This window comes from Macrobrachium nipponense, chromosome 36, assembly GCF_015104395.2.
Source record: "Macrobrachium nipponense isolate FS-2020 chromosome 36, ASM1510439v2, whole genome shotgun sequence".
Taxonomy (NCBI): domain Eukaryota; kingdom Metazoa; phylum Arthropoda; class Malacostraca; order Decapoda; family Palaemonidae; genus Macrobrachium; species Macrobrachium nipponense.
The window spans coordinates 50,624,648-50,642,526 of record NC_087220.1 but is presented as its reverse complement, the minus strand read 5'-3'; positions in this window follow the sequence as shown (position 1 = coordinate 50,642,526).

The following is a 17,879-nucleotide window of genomic DNA, read 5'->3' as shown; positions in this document are numbered from 1 at the left end:
TCGATCTACTAGAACTCTTTGAAGAAGCCTTGCGCACCCTATCCTTCTCTAACTTTCTCACATAAGAAGAAGAGCCTTCCAACCATCCTCATCCAAATTCTCACACTCTTTGCAAGGGTTAATAAAAGAGCATTCATTCCCTCTACAAGACGTACATACAGAGTGAGGATCTAATGCAGCTTTAGGAAGCCTAACTTTACATTCCTTCACTGAACAAAACCCTAAATAAACTAGGTTTCTTAACTTCAGAATCATTAGATTATAGATATTGTAAGAGAAATCCAAAAGAAAAATCAAAAAACAGTCCAAAAAGCGTATGCCAAGCCAACAAACAAAGGGTACTTCACCAAAATCCAAATCGTCGGCAACGAGAACGAATTTTAACTATCGTAAGGACTGAACAACAGGTGTTGTCCAGCCAGCGACAGAAAATAATCTGACAAGAAAGGGGGACTGGTTCTTACATCCGCCTCCCAGCGGCGGGTAAGGTAGATCACCTGACCTACCTGTAGCGTGTGCCGCGAGTTTGAATTTTCTGTCGTGACGTCAGAGACCTAAGCTAAGTATATATCTGGCAGGGAAGTCATGTACAAAAATGACAACTTGGCAAAGAGCCAACAATTTATTTATGCCCTATGTCCTTGCAAGGGGAGGAGGGTGGGCCTCTTAATCTTTCATTACAGACAGTCCCCAGTTATCGGCAGACTTGGTTAATGGCAATCCAGTTTTATGGCACTTGTCCGGCAGCATAAATTCAGCGATTTCTGGCACCACAACAGGATAAGTTTCGGTTATCTGCACCATAACAGAGGAGCCATTAACCAAAACTTGGCGCCATAAATACCCCGAGTTTCAATTAACGGCGGTTTTTGCTTATAAGCACCCGCCGAGAATGGAACCCCTGCCGATAACCTAGGACTGCCTGTCCTGGGTAAGTATATACAAAAAGTTATTAAATTTTAAGTGTCATTTTTGTATAAGCAACTTACCCAATAATTAAATAGCTTATTCCCACATTGACAGGAGTTGGGCCGCAAGGACATAATCTATTCCCCAAAATACAAAATATCAGGCAATATCATAACTTTGAGCATAGGTAAAAATGCTTGTTGTTCCTTACAGTAAAAACATAAAACAGCTGCTGCAGGAAGTTACTGCCTCTGGTTGGCGCTCATCTTACTTTGTAAAGCCATGGCAGTATAGCCAAGGGTGCCTACTGCGAGAGTGGGAGCTTTTAAGCGAAGGAGTACTTCAAACGTTACTAAAGCATAGTTTTATCCCTGCCCAGGGTGCATTACCGTCACAAAAATAACTAGACAACAAATCAATCCCTACACCAAAAATGATTCAAAAACCAATACCCATCTATTAAACTGACCGGAGGAGTACACAGTACCCCCAGAATCAGCTTCAACTCAACAACTTCTATTAAGGTGAGGATAAAAGAAGAACGGTACACTTCCTACAGTGCAGTCACTATATATAGTTTCTACTTCCTTTAAGTAGAACAAAGCAAACACTGATTTGCACCTCCAATAGGTAGCTTGAACAACTGAAGACAACGAGAGATTGCTTGAATGTTAAGGACGAAGCTACAGCTCTAATATCATGTGCTCTGACATTAAAAATTGGAAGAAATTCTTCTCCATTTTGAGTGTGTGCCTCCTCTCTTATTACATCTCTTCAGAAAAAAAGAAAGGGTTATATTGTTGGGGAACTAGAGACCACAACTTTGAGCCTCTTGGGACTTTATCATAAAAATAAGCATAAATCAGAATGAAGAACTATAAGGACAATGCTGATACTTTTGTTTATAATTTATGGTTACCATAACATCAAAGTTCCATTTAACGAGTGAAGAGTTAACTGAATTACAGTAGTCACAAGTAATATTCATTCATGACACCAATATCTTAAGACAACTTACTCAACTTGTTTTCATGAGTGTTGAATATCATTCCATTCCATATTTACACCAACTAGTTTCACTGAACAAGGAATATAATAAAAACTCTATAAAAAAAATTAATGTGCCAAAAATATTCACTCACCAAAGGGACTCCAACAAAAACAAAGGTAAAAATGCTGCATCCAAAAAGAAAAAGTTTATAAAACTTACTTTGACCTTATCTTGGCTCTCTTTAAAAATGCACATGAGTTCTTCATCTGATGGTATAACAGTTTTATTCCATCTTGCAGCTTTTTTAATAACTTCCAAAGCACGTTTGTGTTGGCCTCGTACACTAAGCCAACGTGGAGACTCATCTACAAACCTGTGATATATAAGTTTTTATTTTTTTTTTTTGTTTTTTTTTTAGCCAATATGAAGTCATCTACAAACCTCTGATATATAAAACATCTTTTTTTTTTTTTTTTTTTCTTTTTTTTAATTATTAAATATTTTATGCAGAAAACTAAGGTAACATTTTTAGGTCTCATAGGGCTGGCCCTAAAGGTTTGCTCACCACAAATAAATCAATCTCATTTCTCAAAAATAAAGTTCAAAATTTAATAATTGGGTAAACATAGTGTTCAAAACTGACAGCTTAAGAGATTTGTCTCAGAGAACTGACAGTCGAATAAAATGCATTGCATGGAGGCTGGAAAACTTTTACAAAAGCTTGTTCTACTATGAAATTTGTACCACAAATGACAACGAGGATTATATGAACTTTTATTACAAGCATATGATCCCGGAGTGAAAAGTAACAAACTTAGACCATTTAACAGTAAAAATGTTAGAGCCTGTTGAGTATTTTGTTCTGTCTTGGGCATCAGCTGTTTCATAATGCTGAGGCGGCAGCAACCTGTATGGTCTACTGAAATTACATTATTAACCCTTAAACGCCGACTGGACGTATTTTACGGGACGAGATAAATTGTCTGTCGGGTGCCGACTGGACATATTTTACGTCGACATACAAAAAGTTTTTTTTAAAATTCTTCGGAAAAATACTTATAGGCCTACCAGCCCTAAAACTTTGAATCACGCGCCTTGGGGAATGCTGGGAGTCCACGGATCAAGGCCTTGTTTTGTTTTGTTTTGAAGCGTGACCCAGGTGCGCATGCGCGATATCCCTTCTTCTCGCTCCAGCCAGCATCAGTAGCGCACCATCCGAGAGCGATCTTCATGAAAAGCGTGTTTTTCTTGGACTTGTGCGAGACTTTGAGCATTTGTATTGCTACAAGACATTCCTAGATATGTCTCAACGACGTGTTAACCGTGAAAGGCGCGTTTTACCCGTCGGAAGGGATCGTTGTAAGGCGAGTTTTGGACATGGATGCTGGCGAGGGCCAAGCACCCAGCATGACCCCGCGCCTCAAGGCCGTTCTGGTGCGGCGTGTGGCTGAAAGTGTTTCGGGAACACATCGTTTGCCTTTGGTTACCCCTAGGAAGCATGTGGGGCGTCCTTCCAGGGGCATTCGTAGGCATTTGGGAGGCCTCCAACCAAGGGGACATAACGAATATCTTTCGGAGCTTGATTGGGAACATGTCGCAAGTCCTCATTTTGATGGAGCGGATGGTCATCGAGTGATGAGGACATCAGTCCCGATGAAAGTGAGGATGAATATTTGCCCCCAATGTCCGTTCGAGGCTCACATCCCGAAAGTGAGCTCGAATTCAGTGCATACGAGGGGGAATCTGAGGGGGAGGGGAGGGGTGGGGGAGGGTGGGGATACGGGCTCAAGTTTTATCGCAGAGGACGATACAGAAAGTGAGGGCCTAAGTGAGGGTGATGGGCCAACGGGGGGGGATAGTGTGCATCGTGCCCGCACCCTGTGCGCGTGCGCGCGCACGGGCACGTAGAAGGTCAGCTCGTTGCGCCAGCCAAGGTGAAGGTCGGTCGTCGGAGAGGTGGACGAGGGGTGGACAGAGGACCCCACCCCTCCTAACATGCACCCCTTCACGGCAACCCCTGGGATGACCGTACCAGTAACCCCTGACTGTTTTGGGATTCATCCAGCTTTTCCTGACGCGGGAATTGCTGGAATACCTGGTACACGAGACGGTGGACTACGCTCGGTACTGCCGGTATGAGCTGAGACGACCTTGTCGTATTACTGGCGGGGTTGCAACCTCATTGACATGGCACATTTTTGGGCTCCACCACATTTATTTTGGTGACACCTGCTATCGACGTCAGGCAATATTGGAAGAGAAGTTATTTTTTTATGTATGCCGAATGTGCCTGGCGTTATGTCCCGTGATAATTTCCTGGCGATGGACAGGTACTTCAACGCCTTCAACCGAAGGGCCATACCCTGGAATAACAGTGATCACCTCATTTTAGTGCGTACAGTGTTGGATTATATCCGTGAGCGGTGTAGTAATCTCGTGATTCCTGGAAAGAACCTGTCTTTGGATGAGGGGGATGATGCCTTACAAATGACGTCTTAGTATAAAAGTGTATAACCCAAGAAGCCAAAGAAATATGGTGTGAAATTCTTTCTCATTACCGAGGCCAACACTGGATAACGTTGTGACTTTTCAGTGTATACCGGGGTATTCTCCACGCTGCGTGACACTGTATTCAACCTTGTGGGACGTTTCCGTAACCAGGGATATCACCTGTTTAGGATAATTATTATAACTCGGTATCCCTGGCCAGGAACTGTATGAAGCAGGTGTTCACGTCAGTGGTACCCTTCGGTTGGTGCGTGGCCCCGAATGTCCTCAAGAGGTTCGCTAGTCATCCGCAACACCTGGCAAGAGGAGAGACAGAGTGGCGGCGGAAGGGCGCTGTCTTCGTCATCTGTTGGAAGGGTGTCCGACTCGTCCCCATGATTACGACGAGTCATGAACCCATCCAAGAAGAGATCGTACAGCGGAAAAAGACACGTCGACAGGGCCGAGTTGTGTTTAAGGAGTTTCGTACCGAGCGGCCTACTGTCATTGGGCACTACAACAGGCACATGGGAGGAGTTGATCTCTTGATCAGCTCATCCAGTACTATCCCTTCGCCAGGAGAACCAGAAGATGGACACAGCAAGCTCCTCAACTACATCCTTCAGTGGCCTCCAAAATGCCTACATACTGTACTGTGGGTACCGCGGTGACAATCTTCCGAGGTTGACCCACGTACAGTTCCTAGAGGTAGCCAGGAATGCCCTCATCAAACTTCGATCCCGATGGAGTGCCTTCCATAACTGACCCCTGCCCCAGAGCTGCAGATCTGCCCCTAGAGGAAAGGGCAGATAGGAGGGCCAACTTCGCTCGACCTGCCGCCGCCCTTGCTGCCGCCGGTCCCTGCTGACGACGCCCCTGCTGACGTCGCCCCTGCTGCCGCTGCCCCTGCTTGCCGCCGCCCCTGCTGACGACGTCCCTGCTGCCGCCACCCCTGCTGCCGCCAGCCCCTGCTGACGACGCCCCTGCTGACGACGCCCCTCTTGCTGCGGCCCCGCCATCACCGCTTCTCGTCGGGTAGTGGACCCTGCGTGTCGGCTGCTGCCAGGGGAACACATACTGGAGGCCTTAGAAGGCGAAAGGCAGAAACGGTGCCGGGGGTGTGCCATATGAATGGCAGAAGGAGAGACACCTGGTTCTCTGTCGTCTCTGCCAAAGTTGCTCTTGCAGGATAGGGGAGTGTGACCGAAAGTATCACACTAAGGTCATGTATTGGAGCGCGCCCCCTAAACCGACAGTCGGAGGGCGCACGGGGCCGCCGGTTCCATCAGCAAGTAAGGGCGCGCGTCTCCCTCCTCCACCTGTACCTCGTCATGTCGAGTGGAAAAAAATGCAAGACTCTTCAATGGAGGAGGGAGAAAACAAGAATAGAATGAAGAGTTAGGATTACGAGTGGAGTATTCTGCATTTATGTTATATTTAGTTTTATATTTTTATTAATTTAAATTTTTTATATATCTGAATGTGTGCATGATAAAATAATAATAAGACATTTCATTGTATGCGAAAAGAGAAGTGTCACCTGCATTCCTTTTATTTATGTATTGGTACCAGAATCGAAGAATGTAATATATATATTTTACGTATAAAAAAAATTATATATATATATATATATATATATATATATATATTTATATTTATAATCTATATATATATATATAATATATATATATATATATATATATATATATATATATATATATATATATATATATATATATTTATAATATATATATATATATATATATATATATATATATATATATATATATATATATATATATATATATATTATAAATATTTTTTTTGGGGGTAAGCAAATTACTTACAGTCTAGGTAATATCAATCATTTATCGTTCATTTTAAAACATATTGCAAGTCTCTAGAACAATATCTCGATTCTGGTGAATATTTGAAAAAATATTTTTATTCCCGTTCCGCGCGGGGTGACCGATTCTCGCCGAAAAATCTCGGAAACGCGTAGGTCACATTCTCCTAATATTTGTGCCTTTTCATATTACGCTTATTTTATAGTTTTATATATGGAAATGTGCGCAAAAAACATGCACAATATAACAAAAAATATTGGAAGGTTGTAGCATTTATCAGTTTTTGAAATATTTGCATATAAAGTACGACAAGTACGAAAAAAAACTACGATCGGTCAAATTTGACTCAACCGAAAAGGTAAAAAAACGCATTTATAACATAAAATCTTACAGTCTAGTAATATTCAATCATTTATCTCATTTTAAAACATATTGCAAGTCTCTAGAACAATATCTCGATTTATGGTGAATTTTTGAAAAAAATATTTTTTCCCCTCCCGCGCGACGATTTTCGGCCGAAAATCTCGGAAACGCGTAGGTCACATTCTCCTAATATTTGTGCCTTTTCATATTACGCTTTTTTTAAAGGTTTATATATGGAAATGTGCGCAAAAACATGCCACAATATAAAAAAAACAAAAATATTGGAAGGTTGTAGCATTTATCATTTTGAAATATTTGCATATAAAGTACGATAAGTACGAAAAAACTACGATCGGTCAACTTTGACTCAACCGAAAAGGTCAAAAAAACGCATATATAACATAAAATCTTACGTCTCGTAATATTCAATCTTTATCTTCATTTTAAAAACATATTGCAAGTCTCTAGAACAATATCTCGATTATGTGAATATTTGAAAAAAATATTTTTATTCCATCCGCGCGCCGATTCTCGGTCGAAAATCTCGGAAACGCGTAGGTCACATTCTCCTAATATTTGTGCCTTTTCATATTACGCTTCTTTTAAAGTTTTATATATGAAAATGTGCGCAAAAAACATGCACAATATAACAAAAATTATTGGAAGGTTGTAGCATTTCTCATTTTTTTTTATATTTGCATATAAAGTACGATAAGTACGAAAAAAAACTACGATCAGTCAACTTTGACTCAACCGAAAAGGTAAAAAAAAAACGCATTTATAACATAAAAATCTACGGTCTCGTAATATTCAATCATTTATCTTCCATTTTAAAACATATTGCAAGTCTCTAGAACAATATCTCGATTTATGGTGAATATTTGAAAAAAATATTTTTATTCCGCTCCGCGCGCCGATTCTCGGCCGAAAATCTCGGAAACGCGTAGGTCACATTCTCCTAATATTGTGCCTTTTCATATTACGCTTTTTTTAAAGTTTTATATATGAAAATGTGCGCAAAAACATGCACAATATAACAAAATTATTGGAAGGTTGTAGCATTTCTCATTTTTTTTATATTGCATATAAAGTACGATAAGTACGCAAAAAAAAACTACGATCGGTCAACTTTGACTCAACCGAAAGGTAAAAAAACGCATTTATAACATAAAAATCTTACAGTCTAGTAATATTCAATCATTTATCTTCATTTTAAAACATATTTGCAAGTCTCTAGAACAATATCTCGATTGTTTATGGTGAATATTTGAAAAAATATTTTTATCCGTCCGCGCGCCGATTCTCGGCCGAAAATCTCGGAAACGCGTAGGTCACATTCTCCTAATATTTGAGCCTTTTCATGATTACGCTTTTTTAAAGTTTTATATATGAAAATGTGCACAAAAACATGCACATAACAAAAATTATTGGAAGGTTGTAGCATTTCTCATTTTTTTTTATATTTGCAATATAAAAAAAAACTTTTAACAAAAATTCGACATTTGGTCAACTTTAACTCGTTCGAAATGGTAAAAAACTGCATTTGTAAGCTAAAACTCTTACAGTCTCGTAATATTCAAATCATTTTCCTCATTTTGAAATAAATTGCAAGTCTCTATAACAATATTTCGATTTATGGTGAATTTTTTAAAAAAATTATTTTTTTACATCCGCGCGCTACGAATCATGCATCATTTTGTGATAATATTTTCTCTGTGTTGCTTTTATCGTTTTACAATGTGTTATATATCAAAATGATCGCAATTTAGTGGCACATTACAACGAAAAAAAAGTAACTTGTTACCTCTAACCGTTTGGCGCACAGCGCGATTTGAATACAATTATATATGAAATTTCGTTTTTGCGCTATCATATATCGCATTATTTATATATATGATAATGATAATTTTTTTCATGTTCATGATTGGTTGCATACTAAACTTCAAGCAATGAGAAAAAAAGGAGCCAAAAATGAACTCTTAATCTTGAAAACTAAGCGCGCTGTGATTTTTTGAAAAAAATATTTTTTCCGCTTTACACTCACTCTCCAAACCCCTCCGGCATACGAGTCATTTTTTTATTTACCGCTCCGGCGTTTAAGGGTTAAATGTGCAAACAGTCACACAGTACATGTTAATGGTATTGGAGAATTATTAGTTTTTAAACATTGTTGTTATCACGCCAGTTCTTGGAATTATATCAACCAATTCCCCAGGAAAACAACAGATAACAGAATGTCAAAATTTGCCCAGTAAACTCATAACGATATAGATTTATATTTAACGCTGAGCTTTGAATTTCCCACTGTGTAGTGTACTGCAATATATTTTCTTCTTTACAAGTATTACTTTGAAACCTATATTCCTTGCTGACAAAACTTAACAGGGCAATTAATAAAAATGTTGAGACAAAGGAACAATACCTACCAGTCTTTCAGAGATCAGGTGCATCCAAAAGAGAACCAATATAAATCAGTTGATGAATTAAAATGATATTGTCATGTTACAATAAAGTTTTATACATACTTACCTGACAGATATATACTTAGCTATAGACTCCGTCGTCTCCGAAACAGAATTTCAAATTTCGCGGCACACGCTACCGGTAGGTCATGGTGATCTACCGCCCTGCCCTGGGTGGCAGGACTATGGAACCATTCCCGTTTCTAATCAGAAATTCTTCTCTTCCACCTGTCTCCTGCGGGGAGGCTGGGTGGGCCATTAATCGTATATATCTGTCAGGTAAGTATGTATAAAACTTTATTGTAACATGACAATATCATTTTTATACATCAACTTCCCTGCCAGATATATACTTAGCTGATTAGCACCCATTGGTGGTGGTAAGAGACAGCTAACTACTGAAATAGAACAGGTAAACAACTATGTTGTAGGTATTAAATAAACCTTGGTTCCTACCTTATTAGGCTGAAGACTTCGCGGCTACTGCCTGGAGTCTGCTTAGCCTCAAGAGCCTCAGCGAGATATTGATCTATGGCTAAGAGTTCTTGTGGGTCTGCCAATGGGGTCTTATCCACTTACTCGGCAGAGCCTACAGGCCTTTGTCATTGGGTGCTATTCCACTAACATGACAATACACCTTGTTCAAGGAGCACAAAACCGATCCCGATCACCTGATCCTAACATCCATGTTAGTTCTAAGATTGTAGGAGTTATCCCCGAACTCCTTACAAACAACCTCAAAAACTCGAAACATAAATACACTTTCATTACAAAATATACAAAAAAAATTTTGTACTCCCTACTAGTCATACATACCCTTGATCCCCTACCAGCAATGACACTATGCTCCCGTGCGACATTAGTGAGCTTGCTAATAGAAAACCAAGCACATATCTGACAAGAGGGTTTATGTACGATAAAAACACAACATTAAGGATCAGTCTTTGCTCCAAGACCCAGTACTGTATCTGCTGATACAAAAGGACCTAGCGAGAAGCACTTCTATAGGTCACTCTCACATCCTTCAGATAATGAGATGCAAACACTGTTAATTGCACCTCCAATATGTAGTCTCAATGATATTCTTTAGAGACATATTCTTTTGGAACGCCAAAGACGTTGCTACTGCCCTCACTTCATGTGTCTTGACCGTTTTAGAAGACGAAGGATTCCTCCGAGCAGTTTTCTTGTGAGCGTCCGTAATAACGCTTCTCACAAAGAAAGCCAAGGCGTTCTTGGACATGAGTCTTTGGGGGTTCTTCACCGCACACCAAGACCTTGTTGACAAGCTCCCCATCTGTTCTTCCTCTCTAACTAATATTTAAGAGCTCTCACTGGACAGAGAGACCTCTCTATCTCTCTGCTACAAGGTTAGATAGGCCTTTTACCTCAAAACTTCTGGGCCACTTTTTTGGTTTGACGGGTTTTCGTTCTTTGCCAGAAAACATTGTCTGGAAAGAACAGATGGCAGCATCTCCTTTGAACCCCACCGTGGAATCCAGAGCGTGCAATTCGCTCGTCCTCTTGGCTGTAGCGAGAGCCACCAGGAACAAGCATTTCCTAGTGACGTCGCGGAAGGAAGCCAGATGTAAAGGCTCGAATTTATCCGATGAAAGGAATTTCAGGACCACGTCTAGATTCCAGCTAGGTGTTCTAGGAGTAGCTGCCTTTGAAGTCTCAAAAGATCTAATTAGATCGTGTAGATCTTTGTTGCTTGCAATGTCTAGGCCTCGATTCCTAAATACTGAAGACAGCATGCTTCTGTATCCCTTTATTGTTGAGACAGATAGGTGTGAATCCTCTCTCAGAAAGAGGAGGAAATCGGCAATATTCACTATAGAGGTACTGGAGGAGGACAGCTTCTGACCCTTACACCACCTCCTAAAGACTTCCCACTTTGATTGGTATACTCTTCTCGTCGAAGCTCTGATGGCTCTAGCGATAGAGCCCGCAGCCTTGCGAGAAAAGCCCCTCGCTCTGACAAGTCTTTCGATAGTCGAAAGGCAGTCAGAGCGAGACCTGGGAGGTTGTGATGAAACCTCTCGAAGTGTGTCTGAGTAGATCTGGTCTGTTTGGAAGCGATCTGGGGAAGTCCACTATCCACTCCAGTACCTCCGTGAACCATTCCTGGGCTGGCCAAAATGGGGCTATTAGCGTCAACTTCGTGCTCTTCGAAGCTACGAACTTCCTGGGCACTTCCCCCAGGATCTTGAACGGGGGAAAGGAAAGGCGTATGCGTCCACACCCGACCAATCCAGGAGAAACGCGTCTATTGCGAAGGCTCTCGGATCTTCCACTGGAGAGCAAAAGATCTCTATTCTTTTGGAGAGGAACGTCGCAAACAGGTCTATGTGAGGTCTCCCCCACAGGGACCGAAGACTTCGACACACTTCTTCGTGTAGAGTCCATTCTGTGGGAAGGACCTGATTCCTCCTGCTCAGTCTGTCCGCTCTCACATTCTTGATCCCTTGAACAAACCTTGTGAGGAGAGTTATGCCTCTTTCTTCCGTCCAGGTTAACAGGTGTCTTGTTAACTGATAGAGGGAGAAAGAGTGCGTGCCTCCTTGCTTGCGTATGTAAGCCAGAGCCGTGGTGTTGTCCGAGTTTATCTGTATCACCCCGTCTCTGACTATCTCTTCGAAGAACTTTAAGGCTAGGTGTATGGCCACTAGTTCCTTGCAATTGATGTGCCAGGCGACACCTGTTCCTTTGTCCAGGTGCCTGACACCTCCCTTGCTCCTAGCGTCGCTCCCCATCCCGACTCCGAAGCGTCGGTAAATAACACTTGGTCTGGGTTCTGCAGGGCAAGCGATACGCCCTCGTTCTTTGAAGAGGAGGGATCCACCACTTCAAATGATCTTTTACCTCTTGTGGAAGTTGGAAGATGTCCGAGAGTTGTCCCGTCTTCTAACTCACACCTCTTTGAGGAAAAAACTGAAGAGGGCGAAGGTGAAGTCTCCCCAGAGAGAAGAACTTTTCCAGTGAGGACAGGGTCCCTAAAAGGCTCAGGTAATCCCTCGCTGAGCTGTTTCTTTCTCTCTAAGAAGCTCGAGATTCTCGACAAACTCGAGTGATTCTTTCTCGTGAAGGATATACTCGAAAACCCAAACCCCGAGAATCCATCTGAATCCCCAGATAGACCAAGTTCTGGCTGGGGATCAGCTGTGACTTCTCGAGGTTGACTAGCAATCCTAGCGAATCTATCATGTTCCTTGTTACTGATAAGTTCCTCCAAGCACTGAATCTCCGACTTGGCCCTGATCAGCCAGTCGTCCAAGTAGAGGGAGATGTTTATTCCCTCTAGGTGAAGCCATCTTGCCACATTCGCCATCAGGTTGGTGAATACTTGCGGAGCTGTAGACAGACCAAGCACAGAGCCCTGAACTGAAAGATCTTGTCTCCTATTTACAAAACGAAGATATTCTTTGACAAATGGTGAATGGGAACGTGGAAATATGTGTCTTGCAAGTCCAGAGAGACCATCCAATCTCCTGACGAAGAGCCGACATTACTGAGGCGGACGTTTCCACGCGAAACTTTTTTTTTCTGAACAAAGCGATTCAGAGCGCTTACGTCCAGAACTGGTCTCCACCCCCCGATGCCTTGGTACTAGAAAAAGGCGATTGTAAAATCCCGGGGAGTGTGGATCCTGCACAAGTTCGATGGCCTCTTTTTCCCACCTTTGCTCCACCATTTGAAGGAGAGTCTTTCTCATTACCGGGTCTCTGTACCTCGCTGACAGTTCCCGAGGCGTAGATGTTAGGGGAGGGCTGTTGTCGAAGGGGATTACATATCCCTTCTTTTAGGACGACACTGACCAAGGGTCGGCTCCCCTTTTTGCCCATACTCCTGCAAAGTTCAGGAGTCTGGCGCCCAACCCACTGGTGCTTGAAGGAGCAACAAGTCACTTGGATTTCTTGAAGGGCCTAAAGAAGACCTTCCTCTCTTATCAGAGCTCTTCTTTCTGGCAGGGGACGAGCCGCTGTACCTCCACGAAAGGGCTGCTGAGGAGGACGAGAGTCCTTCTTAATCGCCGACACTACAGGGCGTCCTTTCTTGGACGTTTGTGTTAGTAGGTCTTGTGTCGCCTTCTCAGTTAGCGAGCGAGATATATCCTTCACCAACTGAGAAGGAAACAGATGATCCGATAGAGGGGCGAACAATAAAGCAGTCCTCTGGCTCGGAGAAAACCCCTTTCGATAATAGGGATCCATAAACTGGTCTCTTTTTCAGGAGACCAGCACCAAAAGGGAAGCACTTCACCCGAACCGTCCTGTACTGCCTTGTCCATGCAGGACAGGACGCTATGGAGAATCTCTGGGTTTTTAAGAAACTCCGGATCCTTAGATTTGTTGGCCAGAACTCCGAGTGACCAATCCAGAAAGTTGAACACCTCTAAAGTGACAAAAGTCCCTTTAGAAAGTGGTTCAACTCTGAAGTGCTCCACGTCGCTCTGACCGATCCTAAGGAGTGACGTCTAGAGGCCTCCACTAAATTGGAAAAGTCGGCATCTGCAGAGGCAGGTAGAGAAAGACCCATAGTCTCTCCTGTCCCATACCAAATACCTCTCTTTCCATGTAATTTGGAAGGAGCATGCAGAATACCGTCTTTCATAACTCCTTCTTCTTGTCCATCCAAGAATCTAAAGAATGGAGTGCCTTCTTCATAGATATCGCAGGCTTCATTTTCAAAAAGGCCGAAGATTTTGCCGTAGCCGAGCTCGAAAAGAGAGAACGAGGAGAAGGAGGAGCCGCCGGACTAAGAGAATCTCCAAATTCTTGAAGTAATAATGAGGCTAAGACTTTATAACTAGATAGTCCCTCATTAGCAGGAGGTTCGTCATCAGACAACTCGTCTAACCCTCGATCAGACGAAGGAGAAAGTTCGACGTTTGGAGGGAGAGTCCTTCCAAGACCTCCTATGCTCTGAAGGAGAGGAGCTCCTATTTGGAGAAGAGTCATAACCTCCAGGAACGAGTCCCCGACTCCTGCCACCTGGCTCTTGACTCTTGCCCTACTGACTCCTGCCTCCTGGCTCCTGACTCCTGCCTCCTGACTCCTGACTCTTGCCTCCTGACTCCGGACTCCTGGCCTCCTGACTCCGGGACTCCTGGCTCCTGCCTCCTGACTCCTGCCTCTTGGCTCCTGGCTCCTGCCTCTTGACCCTCCTGCCTCCTGCCTCTTGCCTCCTGGGCTCTTGCCCTCCTGGCTCCTGCCTCCTGCCTGGATTGCCTCTTACACTCCTGGCTCGGGCTCCTGCCTCCTGGTTTGACTCCTCACTCCTGGCTCTTGGCTCCTGCCTCCTGGGTGACCTCCTCACTGCCTGGCGGTGCCAGACGTCTGACGGTTCATACCAGGTTCGTAAACGGAAACCTCACCTCGAGTAGGAGTATCGATCCTGGCGGCAGATACCTCCATACGTCTGGAGGATCTTTTGATAGGAAGGGAAGTGTCTTTCCTTCTAGGAGGACTCCTTTGACAGAATCCTACAAAGGATGAAATCTGTTCCTGCATCGCCATCATGAATCTCTTCGTAGCCTCCTCTTTATCCTCTTCGGGAGGAGGGGAAGGAGGAGGGGAGGAGTCCATAGCCTCCACCTCCTGCCTCCTTCTCACTCTGGTTGAAAGAATGGCTCTTCTTGCCTTCTTCACTCCGAGGGAGACTCCTCAGGGAAGTTTTCTGGGCTCGAATCAATAGTCGGAGCCTTCCAACTCCTCTTGAGAGGCCGAGATCGATCTGAATCTCTCCAATCACGTCTCGGAGATGAAGATCCGACGACGAAAAACACTCACGCAGGACGCTTTTACAATAGCGATCCTTGGCAGTCTGGGGTGTCACAGAAACCACCGAAGGGACACCTGATCGGTGGGGATTCTCCACAACCTCCTTTCGGTTTTCGACATTTTCTCCTCTGGGCATGTGAGCTTGGAAGAGGTCTAGACCTAGGAGCGTTGCAGATGCCCCCTCCACTACACTGGGGACACTCATATCACTGTCCACTGAAAAATCACTAGCCTTACCTTGTATGGCAGCCATTTTGTTTTCCATCAACTTGAAGGCTGCTTTTAGATCCGCAAGTTCTTTTGCTGGATCTACAGGTTCTGCAATAGGAGAAGGGGCTTGCAATGGAAGGAGAAGTAGCATTACTTACCTTGGGGAAGATCCCAAGCTTGGAATTAGTTCAGATCTAGAACTACTTAAACTTCTATAAGAAGCCTTCCTCACTCTTTCTCTCTCTAACTTTTTTAAATAATTAGATTCTTCCATTCGTTCTCACTCAAGTTCTCACATTCCTTACAAGTATTAGTAAAAGAACATTCATACTCCCTGCAACCCTTGCATACCGTGTGAGGGTCTACCGAAGCTTTCGGCAACCTCACCGTTACAGCCTACATTCACATAACGTCTCACAACCATTCCAGAGTCGACATTATTAAAGAAAATTCCAAAATCAAGTCCACAAAACAGTCCATCAAAAGCGTATGCCAATCCAACAATCCAGATACGTCACCAAAAGTCGGTCAAGAAGATCAATTGCCGGTGAAAAAAGAAAAACCAATCGAGAGGAACCAACAACAATGTTGATGGTCCGGGCGACAGAAGAATTCTGATTAGAAAACGGGAATGGTTCCTAGTCCTGCCACCCAGGGCAGGGCGGTAGATCACCTGACCTACCGGGGTAGCGTGTGCGCGAAATTTGAAATTCTGTCGGAGACGACGGAGTCTATAGCTAAGTATATATCGGCAGGGAAGTTGAATGTATAAAACAAGTTTTTGCATGAAGAGACCAATTCATGATCACTTACCAATAGTGCTGGCATTAAAAGAAGGCATGTAGGGAGCACAGAGTTGTAGCCATCGCCAGCTCCTCACCAAGTATGCCAATCCTCCCCAAGCCATTGTCCCCAATGCCCAGGAAGAAAATAAAATAAATAACACCCACCAATGACCTCAGTTTTGGGTCAGTTATTTCCACAGCTGTTTGCAAAGGTAGACAAAACATACAATTACCAATCACAGCACAGCCAATTACAGAGCTTAATGGGATATGAAGGAAAAAAACAGCATAAGCTCATAAAAATAAATATATATAAGTATATACATTCATTTGTTAAAATGTTAATTTTAGCCCATTTTCAACAATGCACAATACATCATAACTAATACACCCTATAAGTTAAAAATCTGCCTTTTCTGTATACAGACACATTGAAATTCTAAGTAGTTTTCCATAATTTAAATTCTGATTTACCTAGAATGTATCCTGTCTTCAGAAGTGTTGGATGCATAGTTCCAAGTAAAAATCGAAACAAGAGAATAGAAGAAATACTGGGGCATCCAAACTGGATACAATGGCCATGAGTGCAAACAACACAGCCCAGCTACAAACACTGTTTTTCCGACCCATTACCTGTCGGAGAATATGACAGTACTTCAGCACTAGAAAAATGTTAATCATAGACCATAATAGCGTCACCATGCTTTTACTCAGTTATCGATGATGAATTGTGAACACTTTCAAAGTTATGATACATGTATATGTATGCAAATAAGTTTGGAAAATTTTAAACTAATCCAAGTTAAGTCATTTACATTTCACTTTTCAATAGCAACCAGAATTAGGATAAATTAATTCTACAACAGATATTCCTGCAAGTTAGCTCCAAGTAGTTCAGATATACTCTGCACAAGCCTCATGTTAATGAAATCGATAATAAAGAGCAACTGCTTTGCATGAATTTAGTTCAGGCTGTTAATTACATCCAGATACTCTACAAATAAGAAATTTGTCTTCTCACTAAATAGTGCCTTGTCATCAACTCTGAAGGACATGACCAAAATAGTGCTGTTTGCAGGTGCTGTATCAAAAGTAAAATTTGGATAGCAAGGAAACCCAATGTAAGGTCAGTAAGTATAAAGAGATTAAGAATACGTATACAGTTCAAGTCTGGTTGCAGTTACCAATTTCATTAGCAATTTGATGCAGGATACAATTTTAAAACTTTATAAGAAAGTTTCTATGATTCTTGAAGGCAAATGACATAAAAGAAGGTACATAAATGTATTAATTCAGTTTGTGGTCCTTTGGTCTATTTGTTTTATTAGAGAAATATATTTTATGATAAAATAAGGTTTTGTATTTACTTACCCAGTAATTATATAGCTATCGTTTCCAACGTTCGGCAGCCTAATTCAAATTTTGAGGGTAGCGCTTCGATTTGTTCAGTGTAGACGTAACAGTGCCATCCCCAACGGCAATACGTACTAGGAACAACTTAGCAAAGCACTTCACTTCTGTTTCATGCATAATGTCCATTTCATGCATAATGTCCATCAGAGGGGAGGCGGGTGGGCTGTGATCACATAATTACCGGGTAAGTACATACAAAACATTATTTTATCATAAAAATATCATGTTTGTATATGAGACTTACCCAGTAATTATATAGCTGACTCCACATTGAAAGGAGGTGGGGTCATGGACATATTCTACTTCAAAGCAAGTTGCTTGTTGTTCCAATTAGTTAAGAGAGCTATGCAGATGAACACTGCCTCTGGTTGGCACTCGTCTTGACTCGTAGTGGTGCGGCGGTAGAGCCAAGGGTCGCCTCCCACTTGGCGCTGTCACACTAGCAAAATTTCCCTTGACTTTTTCTGAGTTTGTCTGTCGACTTTCCAAAGAAGTCGACGTCATTTCATACTCAATGGTTGTCACACACGTCTTCTTCATACCATGGTTGTGTCGTCGTCAAAACGTAAACAAACCATCTGAGCTGTGACTTCCCGGAATGATAAAACAACTATGGTTTGTAACACAAA